This window comes from Tupaia chinensis, unplaced genomic scaffold (genome assembly GCF_000334495.1).
Source record: "Tupaia chinensis unplaced genomic scaffold, TupChi_1.0 Scaffold000424_1, whole genome shotgun sequence".
Classification (NCBI taxonomy): Eukaryota; Metazoa; Chordata; class Mammalia; order Scandentia; family Tupaiidae; genus Tupaia; species Tupaia belangeri.
The window spans coordinates 1,327,474-1,346,565 of record NW_006159929.1 but is presented as its reverse complement, the minus strand read 5'-3'; the positions used below and the strand labels follow the sequence as shown (position 1 = coordinate 1,346,565).

Below are 19,092 nucleotides of genomic sequence, written 5' to 3'. Positions count from 1 at the left end.
GAGATTCAGAAAATAGCATCCTCAACAGGGGCTTATGGAGCCCAGATCCCCTTTTCTCAGCTCTCTCGGATCTTGAGGGACCTATGTGCATGCCTGGCAGATTTTATGCCAACTTGGGGATCTGAACCTGCAGTCTGCCACGTGGCTTCCAGCCCTGCAGTCCGGTACCTACAGACTGTGTCACCTAGGCTGGGCAGTTCCATGAATGTTTTGAAGACTCCCTACTAGTTTTTATTTGGAAGGTTGTTGCTATTGTTACCTTTTAAAACAAGAAGTCCATTACTATCCCACTCTCCTTACCTCACCTAGGTTTGGAGTTGGTCTATCTGTAACATTTTAAGCAAAAAGACTGTTAACTTGTCTATACTTCTTAGAGTTCTTAGTCTGGGACAAATCAAAACACATGGAAAGTATGTATTATACACTGCTGAAATTTATACTGTCGTCATAACCATCTTATAGTGACTTCCAGTTCAGTATCTACCGGGGATAATTGGAACTTTGACACATGTAATCTCAGTTAACCCTCACAATGAACTAGGAGGGAGGTATTATTGCCCATTTTCCAGGTTGGAAAACTGAAGCTCAGAGAATTAAAGTGGTTTGCCCAGTTACCAAGCGTGGGAAAGTAGTAGCGGTGAATTTAGATTCAGTGAGGACAGGGTTTAGGCTTTGCCATCAGATAGACCCAAGTCCTCTTCTGGTGTCCATGGGTTACCAGAGATAGAGCAGCTGTTCTCCCAGATCGGATACAGCTGGAAGTCTGAAGATGGGCCACATGGCACATGGTTAAGCCTGAGCTCTGAGTTCTTCAGAACGTCTAAGATGAAAAAGGGCAGGATAAAAAGAAGTTTGTAGGAAGGCTTCTTGGAGGAGATGGCTCTGAAACAGGGAACATTTGGGCAGATAGGAGGAGGGGCAGGCCTACTGGGTGGAGGAAGTAACCTGGGAAAGGATTCAGAGGCAGCTGGCTCAAGTATTGTCCTCAGTCTTCCATCTTCCCAGCACACTGAGCTGTGAAGAAGCAGTCCTGGAGGCGTGTTCTCCGTGTCGGAAAGTCCCTATGAAGGCAGGTGCTCCTGGTGTCAGCGTCATGATCATCAGTGGGAGTGTCAGGTGGAAATTTCTCTTCGTGACTTTTTTCTCTTCCCAGGCACCCCAGCTGGTCTATTTCTCGGTAGTCTGATGTAGTAGGAAGAAGCTTCTTCTGGAGTGTTTAAGCATGAGTTTTAGCCCTCGCTGTTAGATTTTTCTACTGTGTGACCTTGGGGCTACCACAGAATCTCTTCCTGCTTCATGGGTCTCTCACCTGTCAGGTGAGAGGGTTACACTGACAGATTTCTTCTTAAAAAAAAAAATCACTTATTTCTTCCATGAGAACAAGACAGACAGGGAGAAGAGAGAGAGATTCCAGCCGGGTGCTCATACCATGACCCACCCAGCCTCAGTCAGCCAGGATTACGGGCATGTGTGAGTGCACCTGGCATGCTCAGGGAGGTCTCTGCTGGGATGTGAACCGAGGACCTTTCCCATGTGGGTCTAGCGACACCCCCACTGCGCCACTGCCTGGCTCCTGCACTGGATGATTTCTGTGGGCACTTGCAGCTCTAAAATGCTTGAGTGTATGATCTAATCGTGGTGACATACAGTCAGTAATGGTGAAATCCCTGACACATCTCAAATTTGAATTGCATCTTTATGAGTGGAAAAATTGTCTTCTGCCCCATGGGACATTTTGATTTAACTAGGACACACCTGACCCTGGTCTGCTTAAGATGCAGAGAATTTGCTGTGTGGCCCGAGGCCTCTGCCTGCCCCTGCTTCCTCCTGCCATGGGTAGCAGTGACCTCGTGGCACTTGAAGGCAGCCTTCTGGGACATGCCTGGGACTCCCCTTCATGTTGGCTTTCTTTCCTCTGCAGAGACCAGGCCCCGGGTATGGAGTGTCAGCCTCTGCCCAGCTCTGCAGACTCATAAGGGGGAGGAGGAACTGGGGGGCGGGGCAGAGATGAAGGGCAATGTGGGTGGGGGAAGGAGGCCCTGAGATGAAAGCTGTATGAGTCACTCAGCCGTCTGCTCCAGCTGGAGGGAGAGCGTCAGGGAGAGGTTTGTGCACTGCTTCGTGTAGCAGGCAAGGGACAGCCAGGAGATGGCGTCAATCCAGTGTTGGGGGGGCGGCACATCCTCCCTGGGTACAGCACAGAGGAGTGAGTGCAGAAGAAGGTTCACTAAGCTGGGAGGCAGGAGAGCAGTGTGGGGGTCCGACGTCTGGTGCCGCCATCTTTCCTGGGTTGGAGAGCATTGTCAGTGAGCACGCGCACCGTGCAGATGGCGTGCTGCAGTGATGTGCTCTCCTCCTGTCCTTATGCCGTACCGAGAGGGAGGTGCTCTTATTTTTCTCAGCTTATGGATGATGAATCTAGGGCACAGAGAAGTTAAGCAACTTGTCCCAGTACATCCAGCAGTGACTGCAGCAGGATCTGCCCCTGGCCCTCTGCAGCCTAGGGGCTTGTTTACTGCACTGGTGGTTCTCTGTCTTGAACCTGCATCAGAATCTCTAAGGGGGCTGGACCCCACCCCTGGGTTTCTGGTTTTGGTTGGATCTGGGATGGGTCTGAGAATGTACATTTCCAATACATTCCAAGGGGATACTGACTCTGCGGTCTAGGGGACCCCACTATTCTTTCATTGTTGTTTATTTAGAGAAGGAGATGGAGCCAGAGAAAGACAGAGACAACCCTATCAGGATCTTCATGCCACATTCCATCTCCAGCCTCAGCCAGTCTGAACCATTGTCACTTACACACGTTCCTGGGATATACAGAGAAGCTCCAGGATGCAAACTGGGAACTTTCCCACGTGGGTCCAGTTGCATTGCTGCCGTGCCACCATCTGGCCCCTGGGCCCCACCATTCTATACTGTGTTCATCTTTCCACCTCAGTTTTCTCCTGTGAAATGAGAGTGTTGGAGTTTCCTACCAGTTCTTTCCAGTTGACCAGTTAACTTAATTACCCACGCATGCCATCCTTCTAATCATTTACAATCACGTTACTTTTGGCCAAGTTAATTTACGAAAGAGGAATCCTAATTTGATGAACTCTCCTAGTGCTGCCGTGTTTTTGTCACTTGTCTCCTTTCGTTTTTGACAATTTCCTGTTACACGTTTTGATGCCTACTCAGGGCATAACAGTCCTTGACTTTTAGATATCCACTTCAGATTACAGTAGCCCCCACTTCACCTATGGTTTTGCTTTCTGCTGTTTTAGTTATCTGCGATCAATTGAAGTCCAAAAGTATTAAGTGGAAAATTCCAGAAATAAACATCTCCTAAGTTTTAAATACGATGTCATTCTGAGGAGCAGTTAAATCCCATGGCATCTCATGCTGCCCTGGCTGTGGATCTCCCCTTCGTCCAGCTGTACACGCTACCTGCCTGTTAGTCACTTCGTAGCTGTGCTGGTGCTTAGTTTGACTGATGTGGTATCGAAGTACTTGTGTCCAAGTAACCCTTATTTTACTTAATGGCCCTGAAGGGCAAAAGTATTGAGTCTGGCGTATTGGTACAATTATTCTGTTTTATTATTACTTATTGCTAATCTCTCACTGTGTTCAGTTTCTAAGTTAAACTTTATCATAGGTCTGGAGCTATAGGAAAAAGCGAAGTGTACATAGGACTGACACTATCCTTGGTTTCACAGCTCCACCAGGGGTCTTGGACTGTACTCCTGTGAATAAGGAGGGGCTACTGTGTATTCTTTATTAACATAAGACCTTCTGCATTGTCTTATTTAATGTCTTTTTCCTTGATTTCTTTTCTTTTTCTTTCTTTCTTTCTTTCTTTCTTTCTTTCTTTCTTTCTTTCTTTCTTTCTTTCTCTCACTCTTTCTTTCTCTCTTTTCTTTTCTTTTCTTTTCTTTTCTTTTCTTTTCTTTTCTTTCATTCTTCTTCATTTTTTTTTTTTTTTTTTTCCATAGGGTGTGTGCGTTGGCCAGAGAGGAAAGAGAGAGGGTGAAGTGAGAAATCAGCCCCTAGGGAGGATGGCTGCTCTGCAATCCCTTCTCCTCCATTCTCCTCTTGGGATCTTGGGCATGCATGCACACATGCCTGGTGTGATTTTCAAGCCACCGAGTCTGGGACTTGAATCGCTATTGACCATGTGGGAATCCAGTCACTTTAACCACCCTGCCACCTGCTGGCCCCTTTCCTTGATTTCACTTCATTTATTACCAGTGCCTGCAGCTTGGTATCACTTCTTGCCCTTGATTTTTGCCCAATGTATTTTGGGCCATTTAAACTTTTACTTTTAACCTTATTTTATCACTTTGTTTAGGGTCTACTGCTTTTAAAAAATATCTAATATGTATTGCTGTATATTTTTCCATATATTTTGTACTCTATATTAGGCATAGTTAACATATTTTTATTCTAATAATTAGTGTGTTTTGGCATTTTGTGTGTGTGTGTGTAGTATGTGTTTCTTTATAGTTTCCTTTGCCTTTCTATAATGGACTATTTTAAAATTTAATTTTATACTTTTCTGTAGTAAATTGGAATCTTAGCTATACCTCTGTTGCTTCTCAGGAATTTAAAAATATTATTCAACTCTGTTTTGCTAATGGTTAATGTGCAGAATGTAGTATCTCTTGATTCCTTGCCATGTAAGAGAAGTAGTAGCTCTCTTTCTGCTATTCATTTCCCTACCCCATAATATTATATTCATGCTTTTATTGTGTAATCTTTTTCTCCCCGCTCATAGGGTGAGTGTGCTCACAGGAGAGAGAGAGAGAGAGAACGTGAGAAATCCTCTTCCTCCCCACCAGGGATTGACCACGCCACAATCCCTTCTCCTCCATTCTTCTGGGGTTTTGAGCATGCACACACACACCCCTGATGTGATTTTCAAGCTGCCAGGTCAAGGATTCGAACAGCAGTCAATCATGTGGAAGTTCTGTGCCTTAACCACACACTACCTGCTGACTCCTGTAATCTGATAGTTTAAACCTCTACTTATTAGTGTTACCTTTTTTTTTTAAACATTTTTATATTTTCCTTAAAGAATATATAGTTTTCATTTTCATTTTGACTTGTAATTACAGTTGTAACAATTACTTAAACCTAATAGGTCTTTTGGTTCCTTGCCAAATCTTTATTACCGCAGACATCTCCCATTATTGAATTCTCTGTTTTCATTAATGCCTTATCATAAATATGGAGATTTTAACACCTATCTAACCTTCTTAAACAACTTATTCTGATTTATTGTACTCTGTTTTTTTTTTTTCCTCATATGAATAGTGGCTTGGTCCTGCTATTGAGTTTTGCAGAGAAGTTAGGTACCAGCCTGCCTTCTCTTCCTTCATAGGTAATCTGACATGGCTGCTTGTACGCTTATAATTCACCATGCAATCAAAAAAATGTATATATTGCATTGTAGTAATCAGTGAGCCTTTATTCTTCACACCTAGGTCTGTCTTCCGTATGGGAAAGTTGTCCCGTATTTTTATAATTCTTTCAGTTTAGTTCTTTCTGAATTGGCTCTCCATCCGTTACACCTTTTATCCTTTTGTACAACCTGCCGTCGCAGACTACAGCTATTTCCACAGCTGTCTTTTTTTGGTCTTTGTTCTGGCGGTGTTTTGTTTTGTTTTGTTTTGTTTTTTTTTGTTGTTGTTTGTTTTTGTTGTTGTTTTTAAGAGAGATTTTTTGCTATAGGGCATGTGTGCTTGACAGAGAGAGAGAGAGAGGAAGTGAGAAATCACCCCCTAGGGGATCATGGCCACGCCACAATCCTTTCTCCTCCCTTCTCCTCTTGGGACCTTGGGCATGCATGCACATGTGCCTGGTGTGAGTTTTAAACCTCCAGGTCCAGGACTTTTTTTTTTTTTTTTGGAGAGGTTTTCACTATAGGGCGGGCGGGGCCGCCAGACAGAGACATAGAGACAGAAAGTGAGAAATCACCCCCCAGGGGGGATGGTCACGCCACAATCCCTTCTCTTCCATTCTCCTCTCAGGATCTTGGGCATGCATGCACATGCGCCCGGCGTGAGTTTAAGCCACCGGGTCCGGGATGCGAACCGTGGTCGACTATGTGGGAGTCCAGTGACATAGCCATTATGCTAATTGCTGGTTCCCCCCAGGTCCAGGACTTGAGCAACAGTTGACTGCATGGGAGTCCGGTGACATAAGCATTACATCTGCTGGTGTTGGGGTGCTTTCTCAATGTGCTGTCCACAACACATCTTGTTTTAGAGATAAGTTCTCTTGACTTTTACGGCAGATATAGCATAGACGGGTTTTTCGCTGCTTCAGGTATCTACCCCAAGAGTCTTTTACTGAGCACGGACTGTGCTGAGCATTTTGCATGCTTTATTTCCTGCAATCTTAAAACAACCCTGGGAGTGCCTGCTTTGATTGGCCCATGGTGGAGATGGGAGACACATGCTCAGAGGTGGGACCCTGCGCGGCCTCCCTGGCTAATGCATGGTGACCAGAATTCAGGTGCAGCCAGTTTCACGGCAGGACCTATGTTCTTGGCCATGACAGTAGGCCACTTTTCTTACCAGTCATTCTTTTTCAAATCTCTTTTTCATTGTGAGAGCTTGTTCTCTGCCTTTCAGGTTTAAGAATGTTTTCACAGTCCTGGCAGGAGGTTTTTGTGATTCTCATCTGTTCAGGTAAGTCAGTGTTTGTCAGTAGGGAGGGTCAGTTCTCCTGGGTCCCCTTGCTGTCCAACCCCCTGTTGACAGAATGCCCCCCTTGGATCTTACACCAGAACACTGGCTGGTGAAGTCTTACACTGGTAACCTGTGAGGTTGGGAGAGCAAGCTTGAACCGTGAATAGTTCCAGAAGGGGAACTTAATCCCCGTGATCTTTCTCTCCATTTGGTAAAGCCACCACACCACATGCCAACTGTTTGCATCTGGCTTCTGATTTCACCTGGCCACCATGCCAGGTACAGACTGTGCTTGGACTGTCTTTCTTCCTGAAGCTGCCACCTGCCGTGGCAGGGACAAGACCCTGCCCCCAGCCAGTTTTCTTCTGGATGAACCTGCCATGTGATTCCTGGAGCTTCTCAAAGCTCTGGTGGATGGCAGTGACCACAAGGAGTCCCCTGCCTGGTGCTCGGCTCCCTCCTATCCAGTCCTACCACGGCTCTGACGTTATTCAGGGCATTACTCCTTGTGTCACAACCGTTCTGTGCTTCTCAGGAGCCAGGCTGCCCTAGGGGGCTCCTGTCGTCTCTCTTTCGGCATCGCTGTTTGTTTGTTCCTGACATTCTTTCAGGTTTCTAGCACACAGACGGTACCTGTTCCTAGTTTCCTGTGCTGTTGCAGGTTTCTGGGCTTGCTGTATTTGCCTGGATGTGTCATCCTGAATCCGGGCAGGAAGCACTGCCTGCCTGTGCTCATGTTGCTGTGATATTTGTGAGTGGACAGGATCTTTCTCCTTCACTGTCTGTACTTGTGATGTCAAGTCACTACCTCCTTGAGCCTTCTCCTGTGCTTACATGCTATTTGCATTTTCTACTTTCTCCCTTACTCCTCACCTCAAAGGTGATTTTTTTTTTTAAAGAGAGATTTTTGCATGCGCTCCCGGAGAGACAGACAGAGAAACAGAAAGTGATAAATCATCCCTCGGGGGGATGGCCATGCGGCAATCACTTCCCTTCTATTTGCCTCTTGGAATTTTGGTCATATACTGAACACAGAAACCAGGTCCAGGACTCAAACCACGGTCGGCCATGTGGGAGTCCAGTGATGTAACCATTACACCATCTGCCGGTCCCACAGAGGTGAAATCTTAATAGGAGAGGATTAGGGCCTCTGGCTTTGAGACTGAGTTGGAGGAGCTGTTGCAGATCCCATGATTCTGTGACAGCATTGGTCCTGCTGATCAAAGTCAGGTTAAACTCGCTCTCTCTTAGGAATCAAGAGACTTCATAATAAAGAATGGGTCCTATTGCTGGCTCCCCTTATACATCGCGTGGTCTTGGGTTGGCAACTCAGTTACTAGAATCCTGTCTAATAACAGGCTTCTGGAATTCAGGTGTGGATGCAGTAACGTGGCAATGATTCATGGTCAAGAGGTGAGAGTGGCAGTGTTAGACTCAGTGCGTGAGATAACTCACCCTCGAGGGGACTCGGTGTATTACTTCCAGATCCCTCTGTGTCTGATGGTAGGCATGGTCATATTCTCAAGGTTTACCTGATGGACAATTGTTTCTATCAAGGTGCCTGCACACTCCAGAGGGATCACACGTGTTCTGCAGACAGCCTCCCCTCCCAGGCTAAGAAGAGCATCTCCACTGGACTTTATTCATAGATCATGATGAAGCCCTGGCTGCTTCTGAAAATTCATTAGGTGAGATCCTTCTAGTGAGAACCAGGACAACAACAGACAGGAGGACACCTTAAGATCACTGATGAGCCCTGAGCTGGGTGTGCTCTCTGAGATGGTGCCTGCTCCCTGCAGAGGCCTCTGCAAAGTCTGGGGGACACTAGTTCATTTGTTTCCCTGGCCAGCAGGTGGACTCGTGAGGAGAGATACAGAAAGTTAGAGCTTGGTCTGTGGGGGCTAGGGAGGAAGGAGCCCGAGAAGCTTGTGGAGAAGAAAACAGGGAGTTGCACTTTGGAGAGTTAATTTGGGAGCACCCACAGGACACCAGTGTGGCAATCTGGCAGGGCAGACCTGGACCAGTCTCTAAGGCAATACCCTCGACTGGGGTACTAGCAAGCTTCCTCCCAGACTTCTCAGGGCAGTAGATGATGGAAAGTTGCTTTTTTTTTTCTTCTCTCTTTCATAGAAGAAAGAGCACGGGCTAAGATAGCGTGGCCCTCACTGGCCGATGTTCTTGTCGGCATTGAGCACCGAGAGTCCAGAGGTCAGGAGGCAGGGGCCATGTTCTGTCCTCCAGGCAGTGACAACAGGACAGAGGGGGGGACCTGGTGATAAGACTCAGGGTCTGTCCGCCTGGCTCTGGAGAAAGGAGAAGGGAGGCAAACCAGTCAGGGTAACTGGCAAGGTGTCTGCCAGAGCAAGGCAGGCATGAGGCCATACAGGCCTGGGCTGGGGTGGTGGCAGGATTGGAACAAGGAAGTTCTTTCAGATGTCTGGCCTAATATTAGGACTGTGCCTAAGTCTGTTGGTAATGTTAGGGATCCTGACTGGTGCTTTGTTATGGGGCCCTAGCAAACAACACACCAACCTTCCCCAGCCCCTGATTTTTCCACTCCCTGGAAAACTGCTTCCCCGGAGGTCAAAGGACCCCGTGGCCCGGAGGGGGTCAAGGATGACAAGACTTCTCCATCTGGGTGGAGAAAGCTGCTCTCTGAGCCACAGAGAACCTGGGCAGCTCACAGCTTGCCTGTGGAGACTCTGTCCCTTTCCTCCCCGTGTGCCTGCCTGCCAGGTCCTGCTGACCCCCTGTCGGGGCTGGCTGAAGGCGAGGCCGCCCCTGCCAGGAAATGTGTGTGCTGAGCCCAGCTGGCCAGCCGGCCCAGCCTCCTGTAGAGCCCTCCTTAGGAATCTAAGTATCCTGCCCGCTGTCCTAAGCTAAGAAGGGGCTGGATGATGAAGCTGGAACTCTATGGTCTGGAGAGAAACCCAGATTGAACAGAGGCCACCCTGGAAAGTCAAGTGCAACATGCTGAGTTTCTGTGGCATTGAAAGTCCTCTGCTAGTTATCCCACTCTAAATAGCACAGCTAGTTGCATATTTATTCACCCAGCGTGGTGGTGTGTTAGCGTCCTCTGAATGTGTGAATTTGTACATTACTTACATGCTCCCGGAAGGCACGGGCCTCGCCTATCTTGTCCGACCCTGCACAGGGAAATCTGACATTTGCATGGGGCCTGCCTCCTTGGGTCCCCTCTATTAGGCCTGCATGGATGTTCTCAGCATCACCTTCATTCATTGCTCAGGGGAGGAAATCATGACTTCAGGGCAGAGTGATTGGTTCAGTATTTCTTTAGCAGTAGAGATAGACATAGAGGTCCCCTGCCCATAGTATGTTCATGAGAAATATTGTAGATTGATTGGCCCCACATCAGAGTTCAGTGCTTAATAGTCCGCAGTGTTCTTGCAGGTGCCAGTCTTGTGTCCTGAGATCACAAGTCATCGGAAACAGGGATAATTCTCTTTCTCTCCAGTCCCCAGGCTCCCAGCTCTGGTTTGGGCATGCACTCCCCACCCAGTGCACCCATGTTGATTGACTGGCATGGTGTTAAACGTGTGACCTTTTGCAGGCAACTCTAGGAGGGCGATGAGCTTTACAAATTTGCCCAGTGTCCAACATTGAACCACACACATAATTCACTCATACACCCTTGCACTGTCGGGCTTGCATTCTTCCTGCCATCCTGTCTCCAGCTCATGCTTGATGCCTTACAGCTCTGGACGTGTCCTCCAGCTCACAGAACTGCCTGCCCTGGCTGGCCAGCACCAAATTCCTGACCTTGGGCCTCAGGTCCCATGGGCAGCTTGTTGCAATCCAGACAGCAGGCCCTGACCTCAGCGAGGCTTCTCCCAGTGCTCTGCTGCCTTGCTTCTGCTTTCGAAGCACGGTGCCCTCTGCGGGATGCAGTGGAGAAGGGGCCAATAAGCCAGGGGTGCTCTGGGAGGGGATGGGGACTTCTGATCTGCACCAGGGCTCTGCATTTAGAAAGCCTTGCCAGAGTTTACAGCAGCTATTGAGTCTGTTTAAAGGGCCCGGCTCAGTGCCAGGAACTGCAGGGAACCTGAAGACACAATCAACTTCTGGAGAGACAGGATGACCAACAGAGGATTCGGGTTAATAAACTCAACCTGTGTTTGGCTACCTGATTCAAATCCCTGCTTACTAGCTTTGACCTTAGGTGAATCACTGCACTTCTCTAAGCTTAATTTCTTCGTAAACATTCTCAAGGTGTTGCAAGCATCAAATAAGATGCTACTGCAGACTGCTGTAGCCCTGGTGCATGGCACATCGTAGGTACCCAGTCAGTCTCAGCCTAAAGCGCCCTGGTCCTTCACTACCACTAAAGGACAATCCCTATGGAGCCTGCAATATGTCAGGCATCTTCCAAGGGGCTTTTTAAGCATTAACTCAATCTTCATGAGGACCCAGTGAAGCATGGAGTCATAGATCAGTTTTAAGAAACTTGTCTAAGGTTCCAGGAATGGAGGCGAGGTTAGACCCAGAAAGTCTGGCCCCTGAGTCTGTGCCTTTACCTGCCATGTTTCATGGCCTCATTTAGAGACCTACCTGTAAAGAAGCTTTGGACAGCTGTCCTATGCCTAAACTTCCTTCTCTTTAAAATAGGGATGATGAGGGACCAGCAGATGGAGTAATGGCTACGTTGCTGGACTCTCACGTAGTTCGAGTCCCAGACCTGGTGGCTTAAACTCACGCCGGGCCTGTGTGAGTGCATGCCCAAGATCCTGAGAGGAAAATGGAGAAGGGATTGCGGCGTAGCCATCCCCCCGGGGAGGGTGATTTCTCGCTTTCTGTCTCTCTACCTCTCTCTGTCTTTCTGGTGAACGCATGCACCCTATAGGAAAAGCCTCTCCAAAAAAAAAAAAAAAAAAGGGATGATGAGAATAAAATAAAATTGGAATGAGGAGAGGATCATCTAGGACCTCACAAGAATTCCTTGGGCTTTGTAACGGGCTTAGAATGATGCCTGGCACACCCTCCGCACTCAGTGAATACCACCGTTTCCCTAAGAAGTTAGAGGCAGAATGTCAGTGAGGGGGTCCAGCTCGCTTTTTGTTGGTGTTTGGCACATGAAGGTCAGCAAGGGGTGGTTTGGGAGAGATGGGGAGGGGATTGCTCCAGGTAAAGGGCCAGCCTGGGCAGAGGCGAGGAGGAGTGAAGGCAGAAAGCCAGGCGATCTGTGTGTCAGGAGCCAGGAGGCGGTTGGAGAATAGGAGGTTGGGGTCAGATTGCAAGAGACCTTCATCAGCTGTGTGTATTGTGACCTGCTGGCCATGGGCAGGCACTGAAGGTTGTCATTAGCATGCTGGCTGTCATGGGCCAGAGGGACTTCTTGTTTATTTGAATTCTGCCACCCATCCTTGGCCAACAGAGCAGCCATCACCATGGGAGGGGCCAGCAGGCCACATGTGACGCTTGCCTGTTCCCTCCATCCTTCTCAGGTTGGGGTTTCCCAAGGGGCTGGCCCCTAGATCCTGGACACATCTAGAGCTACTGGTTTAGTGCCTTTCAGCTGCTGTTTGTGTCACAAATGCCTGTCACACGAGGGGCATTAAAAATAACCCAGTGGCTAATAGCATTTCTCAAAATAACTGCTTACAAAGTACGTTGTTGGAGTGAATGGCTACTAAATTAGGCTCCCTGGTGGTGCGTGCATGAGGGGCATGTGTGTGTGTGTGTGTGTGTGTATGTATGTGTGTGTTGAAACCTGTTCCTCTTACCCCCAAGGTGAGGCCCGCAGTTGGCGCACTTCTGTTCTCTGCTCCTGCATGTCATTGCTGGTGTCCTGGGTCGTGTTTACTGGGTCACCCTGCGATGCCCTCATCCATCCTTTGGTCCTTGGTAACTTGGAGCCACTGCCCTACATTGCTCTGTTGTCCTGCCTGGAGGAGCAGAATATTGAAGAATCTTGGAGGGCGGGGTGGCCTCATTGTAGCTACAGCCTCATTCCTCGCTGTGCCAGGTAATAATAGCACACAGTGGGGGGTCTCGCTCAGTGCGCATCCAAGAGGGAACTGGGCCACGGAACAGTGCGGCGGCCCCACTCAAGGTGACCTAGTAACTGAGGGCATGGACACACAGATTTCCAGGCCTTGGTTCTTGACTGAGACTTTGGGATTCTTCAGTGGTCTCTTGGGCCAGGCTTTTGCGCCACCAGGCATCCTGGTCATTGGAATCCAGTCAATTCTCCATTCACTAAAAATGCAAAAGAGAATATGGGGTCCTAAACTGGAGTGAGCTTAAAAACAAAGTAAATCAGCACTGTAGTAGTTTGGGATTAGGGCACACAAAATCTGAGGGTGAGAGCTGGTTTTTCTTAGGTAATGACTTGCATTGAAAGAGGTGGGCCTCAGTATCCCCATCTTTGAAATGGGGATCCTTCAGTTATTCATTTAGCAAGCATTTATCGAGTGCCCGCTTCAGGCCTGGCTCTGCAATAGGCAGTGCGCTTACGGAGTGGTTGAAGGGAAAGGCAAGGTCCAGACACATTGATGTGCTGCACTTGTATGCATGTGGCAGCCCCGAAAGCCCTGGGATTCTGTGTGGTCCCAGGTGAGAAAGACATCCTTAACTTACCATCTGGATTGCTCTGCCTGCTGGCCTCGTGTGGTCCCTGGAGGTCTGGGTCCTGGAGATGAAAGCTTGTGAGTGTGTACCTGGACTGGAGTCCTAGGGAGGAGTGTAGTGAATTTCGCTGTTCCCTGTGTGAGCTGGATATGGATGGAATGTATCTGTAGTGGTCTGGAGTCGGGCAGACTCTGGACCTGAGGCAAATTGTTTAACCTCTCTGGACCTATTTTTTCAACTGCAAAATATGGATAAGCACAGCACTGACCTCCTAGGGCTGTTGTGAGGATTAAATGACATAAGGGATCCAAAGTAGCCAGCACGGAGTAGGCACTCTACATTACAGCAGTCGGCAGTCGCAGTCATGTGAATATTACACCAGGAAAAACTGTGTGTGCTTGAGTTCCAATAAATCATCACGTTCAATCAGTGATGATACTTCTGAGTACTATCAAGTTGTTGCTGTATGTAAGGGCCATCAGAGAGCTAGAGCCACTTACTGGAAACTGGCTGGGCCAACTTCCGAATGCTGAAATGAGGGCAAGGGGCATGTGTTCAAAAGTTTATATGGGATTGGGACCAGCAGTTAGCGTAATGGCTATGTCGCTGGACTCCTATGTAGTCGACTGTGGTTCGTGTCTGGACCCGGTGGCTTAAAACGCTGGGTGCATGTGTGTGTGTGCCCAAGATCCTGAGAGGAGAATGGAGGAGAAGGGATTACGATGTGGCCATCCCCCCTGGGGGGTGATTTCTCGCTTTCTGTCTCTCTGTCTCTCTCTGTCTGGCGAGCACAAGCGTCCTATAGCAAAAACCTCTCCAAATAAAAAAAAAAGTTTATATGGGATCCAACCTTGGTCATTCATGTCCTGTGTTAGATTCATGGTGGGAGTTGAATATTTAAGAGAGTTTTTTTTTGCCAGACCAGGTATTTACGAGAATTTAAAGCCAAAAGTCATTGACTTGACTCCTGCAGTTGGCAGGGACCCTTGACATTAGGACATATGATCCTTTAGCCCAGTGTTGTTTTTAAAGTTTATTTATTAATTTATGGAGAGAGAGAGAGGGAGAGAGAGAGAGAGAGAGAGAGAGAAATGCCACTGACAGCATTCTCATGCCACGATCTGCTCCCAGCCTCAGCTAGCCTGATCATAGGATATGTGTGTGCCCAGCATGTACAGGGAGGCCCCAGGATGTGAACTGGAAACCTTTCCATGTGAGTCCAGTTGTGTTATTGCTGTGTTACCTTCTGGCCCCAACCCAGTTGTTCTTAACCAGGCGTGGTTTTCCCCCATGAGCCATTTGGCACAACTGAGGTGTGAAACTGCTCAGTGCACATTCTACAATGCACAGAATAGCTGCCATGATAGAGAACTGTCCGGACCAAAATGTCTATAGTGTCTGTTCAAACCTAAGAAAGAGAGAACTGATCCCCAGTGGAGGGGAGTGACTTACCAAGGTCAGGCAGCACGTTTGAGTGGGAAGTGGGTTCACATGGCATTGGTAGACCAGAAGCCAGGTCTTCTCCTTAGACACTCTTCTCTTAATGATGAGTTGCTGTCCTATATGACCTACTTCCTTTCTTATGACTAGGTCATTAAGTGAATTTGTCGATAAGCGAGGAGCTTAAAGGTGGATGTCGTGTGGTGTGTCATGGAGCCGTAGGGTATGTATTTTCAACAGGTATCACATTCTAGCCAGCACCAGAAATCAACTGGTGAAACACCACAACAGAATAATGTAAATCTGGAATGATAGTTTTTATTTATTCTGAATTCTACTATGGGTGCGCAATAAAGTACAGATTTATAAGTGAAATATATGGTCTTGTATGATTGCGAGTGCTTTGGGTAGTGACTACTAACCAACTGTGGAAACCAGACAAAGACTGAGCAACAAGATTCTCCCCACCAGAGAACTGGTCATACGTCTGAGTGGTCATTAAACAGGTAGCGTGCCTACACTGGTGCCTTCCTCTCCCTGTGCAAGGGAAATCATCAGCTCTAATGGTGTTAATGGAGTCTTACAATCTGTCATTCTCAAGGCCCTTTCTCTTATGATCGTCCAAGCTCTGCTTTTGGAAATCCAGGTTTCTCTGTTCTGGGCTTGCTGATAGGATAGTTTGGGTTTAGCAAAAGAAAATTCAGGATGCCCAGTTATATCTGAATTTCAGATAATCAAGGTTTTATTTATCTATATAAATACATGTTATTAGTTTAACTATGTGCTATGCACTATTTAGGACATATTTAAGCTAAAAAATTATTTCTTGTTTTTCCTGAAATTCAGATGTAATGGACCATCCTGTCATTTGACACCTCTGTGCTCTCTACACACTGCCCTGCGATCATGTGCAGGTCGTGGTGCCCCTCTACCCCGATGTGATGCTGCAGGCATTCCTCACAGGCCCCTCTGCCTGGAGGGTGAAGGTGGGAAGTTGAACAGGCATCGTAGCTCCTGGTTAATCCGTAAGTGTGTGGGTTATTGGCCATTCACACTGGGCTAAAGGCCTGTAAGCTGAGAGGTCAACCAAGCCTGCCTTTATACAACTGGAGAATTGTTCACGTGAGGTTCCAGCAAGTGACCTGTCCCTGGACCAGATATGGAGGAAGTCATGGCAACTTTGCTCTTTAGCAGAGGCAGAGCGTTCTCTCCACTCCTGCTGCTTCCAGAGAGCACAGCTGCCAGGGCCGAGGTGTGCCTGGCTGCAGCATCTTCCAGGACTGAGGTGCTATCCCTGCATGGCCTCTGGGCTCTGAACCTGCCAAAGAGAGGGGGTCAGGGACAGGGTTGTATCTATAGAAGTACCTTGGAGCCAGTGGCCTGCACCCTGTCTGCTCATCTTACCCCAGCTACTTTGTTTAGAAGAGAAAGCTTTGTGTAGAGGTGGAGGATGTCCACCAGGTTGTGAAAATGTGACAGGGGGATGCTGGCCTGACTGTCTGTGCTCACAGCCTTACCCTGTCCTGCCTCCTCCCTTGCAGCCTGCTTCTTCCCTAGCCTAGACATTGGGTTCTGAAGCAGTTAGCAATCAATGGCATGGCGTGGCGGCCTGCTGCCCTGCCCCATCCCTTCCACCTCCCACCCAAGATCCAGGCTGGTGCTCCCAAAAGGAGGGGGCGGTGTAGGATGCGGTCTCCTCTCCCTAGAACAGCTTCTTGCTGAGGAACTCATCCTCATAGTCCCTCTTGAAAGGCTGTAGGCTGCCATGGCCTTAGTTAGGTGGTGCTTCTTGTTGACTCAAAACAGGCTTTGAGAGTTTTCAGGGGTAGCTACTTATAGGATTCACCAGGATGCCTGTCATCATATAGACATCCCTGGACCACCTGACCAATGGCGGGCTACACCTAGCCTTTACTGTGTTGGTGCTTAATAAGTGTATGTTGAGTAACTACATGACAGAGTTGAGCACAGCAACAGCACACTGCAAAAGGTATGTGATAATGAAGTCACTGGTCCTCAACCTGGAGCAGGTGTCAGCATCCCCTGGAGGCCTTGTTAGTCTGTGGGACCAGCCCAGCCGCAGGCTCAGGCCTCCAGTGATGCTGTTGGTCCCAGGCAACATATGTGGACTACTAACTGGCTTAAGTTACTGCTTGTTCCAAAATGTCTTGCATTTCACTTTTATATTTAGTTAAAGAATCATCAATTTACAATTTTTAAAAATATTGAATGCCTTACGGTTGTCACGGGCCAGCAGATGGTGTAGTGGTTAAGGCTTTGGATTCCCATGTGGCTGACTGCTGTTCGAGTCCTGTACATGTATGCTCAAAATCCCAGGAGGAGAATGGAGGAGAAGGAATTGTGGCATGGCCATCCCCCTGGGGGTTGATTTCTCACTTTCCCTCTCACTGTCTCGCTCTTCTCTTTCCTCTCTGGTGAGTGAATGCTCCTTATGACAAAAACAGTTGCCATGTGATCTAATTGCTTTTACTAGGGGCTGTGTTGAGGGTGTAATCAGAGTGTAGGGCACGAGGCTATCAGGCAGCATCCCTTGAAGTGAGTATTGCTTTCTCTCTCCCCACTGTCTGTCTCCATCTGTCTGTCTTCCTTTCTTCCTTTCTTTTTATTATTTTTTAGGTTTTTGGTATGGGACATGTGCTGAAGAGAGACAGAGAGAGGGAAAGTGAGAAATCACACACACCTTCCCCCCCTGGAGGGGTACGGGGAATGGCCACATCGTGATCCTTTCTCCTCCAGGCTCCTCTTAGGATTTTGTGCACACATGCACAAAAGCTAGATTTGGGACTTGAGCTATTGTTGACCATGTAGGATTCTAGTGCCTTAACTACTGTGCCACGTGCTGGCCCCACCCCGTCTGTCTTTCTCTGTTTGTGCGTGTTATACTTCTGTCTGGCTGCTTGTTCCACTTGACCAGTGAGATTCTGAACGGCAGTGGCTGAGATGATCTTGGTCTTCCTCCTTTATGTGTTTTCCAGTTCTGGGGACAAAACGGGCAGCCAACCAACCAAAGCATCGAAGAAATGAATGCTTCATGGTGGAATTTTAAGCCTAGGTGTGTATGTGTTTATTGATTTGGGCTCTGCTATTTATGCCTCATTCTCATGCTGACCTGGGTGGAGACCTGATTAAGCAGGAAGGTGTTCCTCCTCCCTTGTGCCCGGATTCAACTCTGCCTAAGTTTACGGGGAATGCTGTTGGCATTTCACCTGCAGGAGTCTTGAAACCTGCCAGGCTTTTAGCAAGCTCAATTCCAAGAGCCTTAAGTAGTCCTGATGTTCAAACTGATGCGTAGCTGGGGATGTATCATGGCCTGAGGGGACACATCCTTGCAACAGGGAGAGCAGGCAGGCACCTTTCTTTCTTCAGAACTTGAGGGGCTAGGTGAGAGTGGAGAGCCCTCCCATGCCTGACTGCTTGGGGCTATGAGTTCCACCTGGAAATCAAGAAAGGGGAAGTTGCTTCTTATTCTGAACAGGGCCAGGAGAAACCTGTGGGCTTGGCCTGGGGCCAGGGCTGGCTTCCTGAGACTTCTTCATGCACCCTAGATCTTGTCCTCCCAGCTTCAGGAGTGACAGGCAGAATTGAGCCTGCCATTGCCATCATTAGGAACAGACATTGGGAACAGCTCACCCTGGAGCGCTTACTGCATACAGAGCACTGTTTGTGAGCAGATTGAAGGGGTCAGGAGAGGTTGAGGACAGTCAATATTTATGGAGCCTGCACTCTCAGGCGTGGTGTCAAGCCTTCTGTGTGCATTACTTCACTTTATCTTTAGAACAGCTTTGGAAGGTGGAGTATAATTGGCTCCATTTTAAAGAAAAGAATACCAAGGCTTCAGAATTTGAGAAACTGCCCCCCAATCACTCCTTAAGTGAAAGGACAGCACCAGGTTTGGATTCAAGCAGGGGCACCCCAAAGCCTGGGTTATCACTCCAGGGTCCTGCTCTAATTAGTGGTGGTGAGGAGTGGGAGGCAGATGAAGGTGAGGGGGAAGAAAGTGCATATTTTGATTTGTGCTCAGTTTGCCTTCTCCTGGGTAGTGGTTTCCTCCAGGGGGTCTGTCCTGGCGATTGCAGCCTTCATTATCCCCTGCTTTCAATTTTTATAGTGACAATGAACTTGGTTTAGCTCCTTATTGTCATTGTCTCTGTCCTGGTAGGATTGTAACACCCTTGAAGGCAGAGACTGGCCTGGCTCCCTCCCGCTCTCCTAGGACATCTTTCTACAGAGGTCAGGTGGAGCCGATAAACATCCACACTCATTCAGAGCCGGGTATTGGTCCACACCTAGGTCCACACTACCTGTCCCCGTTTGCCTGTGACTATCCTGTTTTAGCACTGAAATTGGATAGATATCCTTGGAGACCCTT

General features: G+C 48.1%; 1 protein-coding gene and 1 long non-coding RNA gene across 7 annotated transcripts in view; both read left to right on the top strand.

The window, feature by feature from the left end:
- LOC102471025 (uncharacterized) overlaps positions 1-17,769 on the top strand; it is a 39,559-nt gene extending 21,790 nt beyond the window's left edge. The window contains exons 2-3 of the long non-coding RNA XR_335467.1: positions 15,549-15,727; positions 17,699-17,769. This is a non-coding gene — a long non-coding RNA (uncharacterized LOC102471025). The remainder of the gene's footprint in view (positions 1-15,548; positions 15,728-17,698) is intronic.
- The window catches only part of KCNMA1 (potassium calcium-activated channel subfamily M alpha 1), an 818,234-nt gene that overhangs the window by 142,430 nt on the left and 656,712 nt on the right, over positions 1-19,092 (top strand). The gene's annotated exons all lie outside the window — the stretch shown is intronic.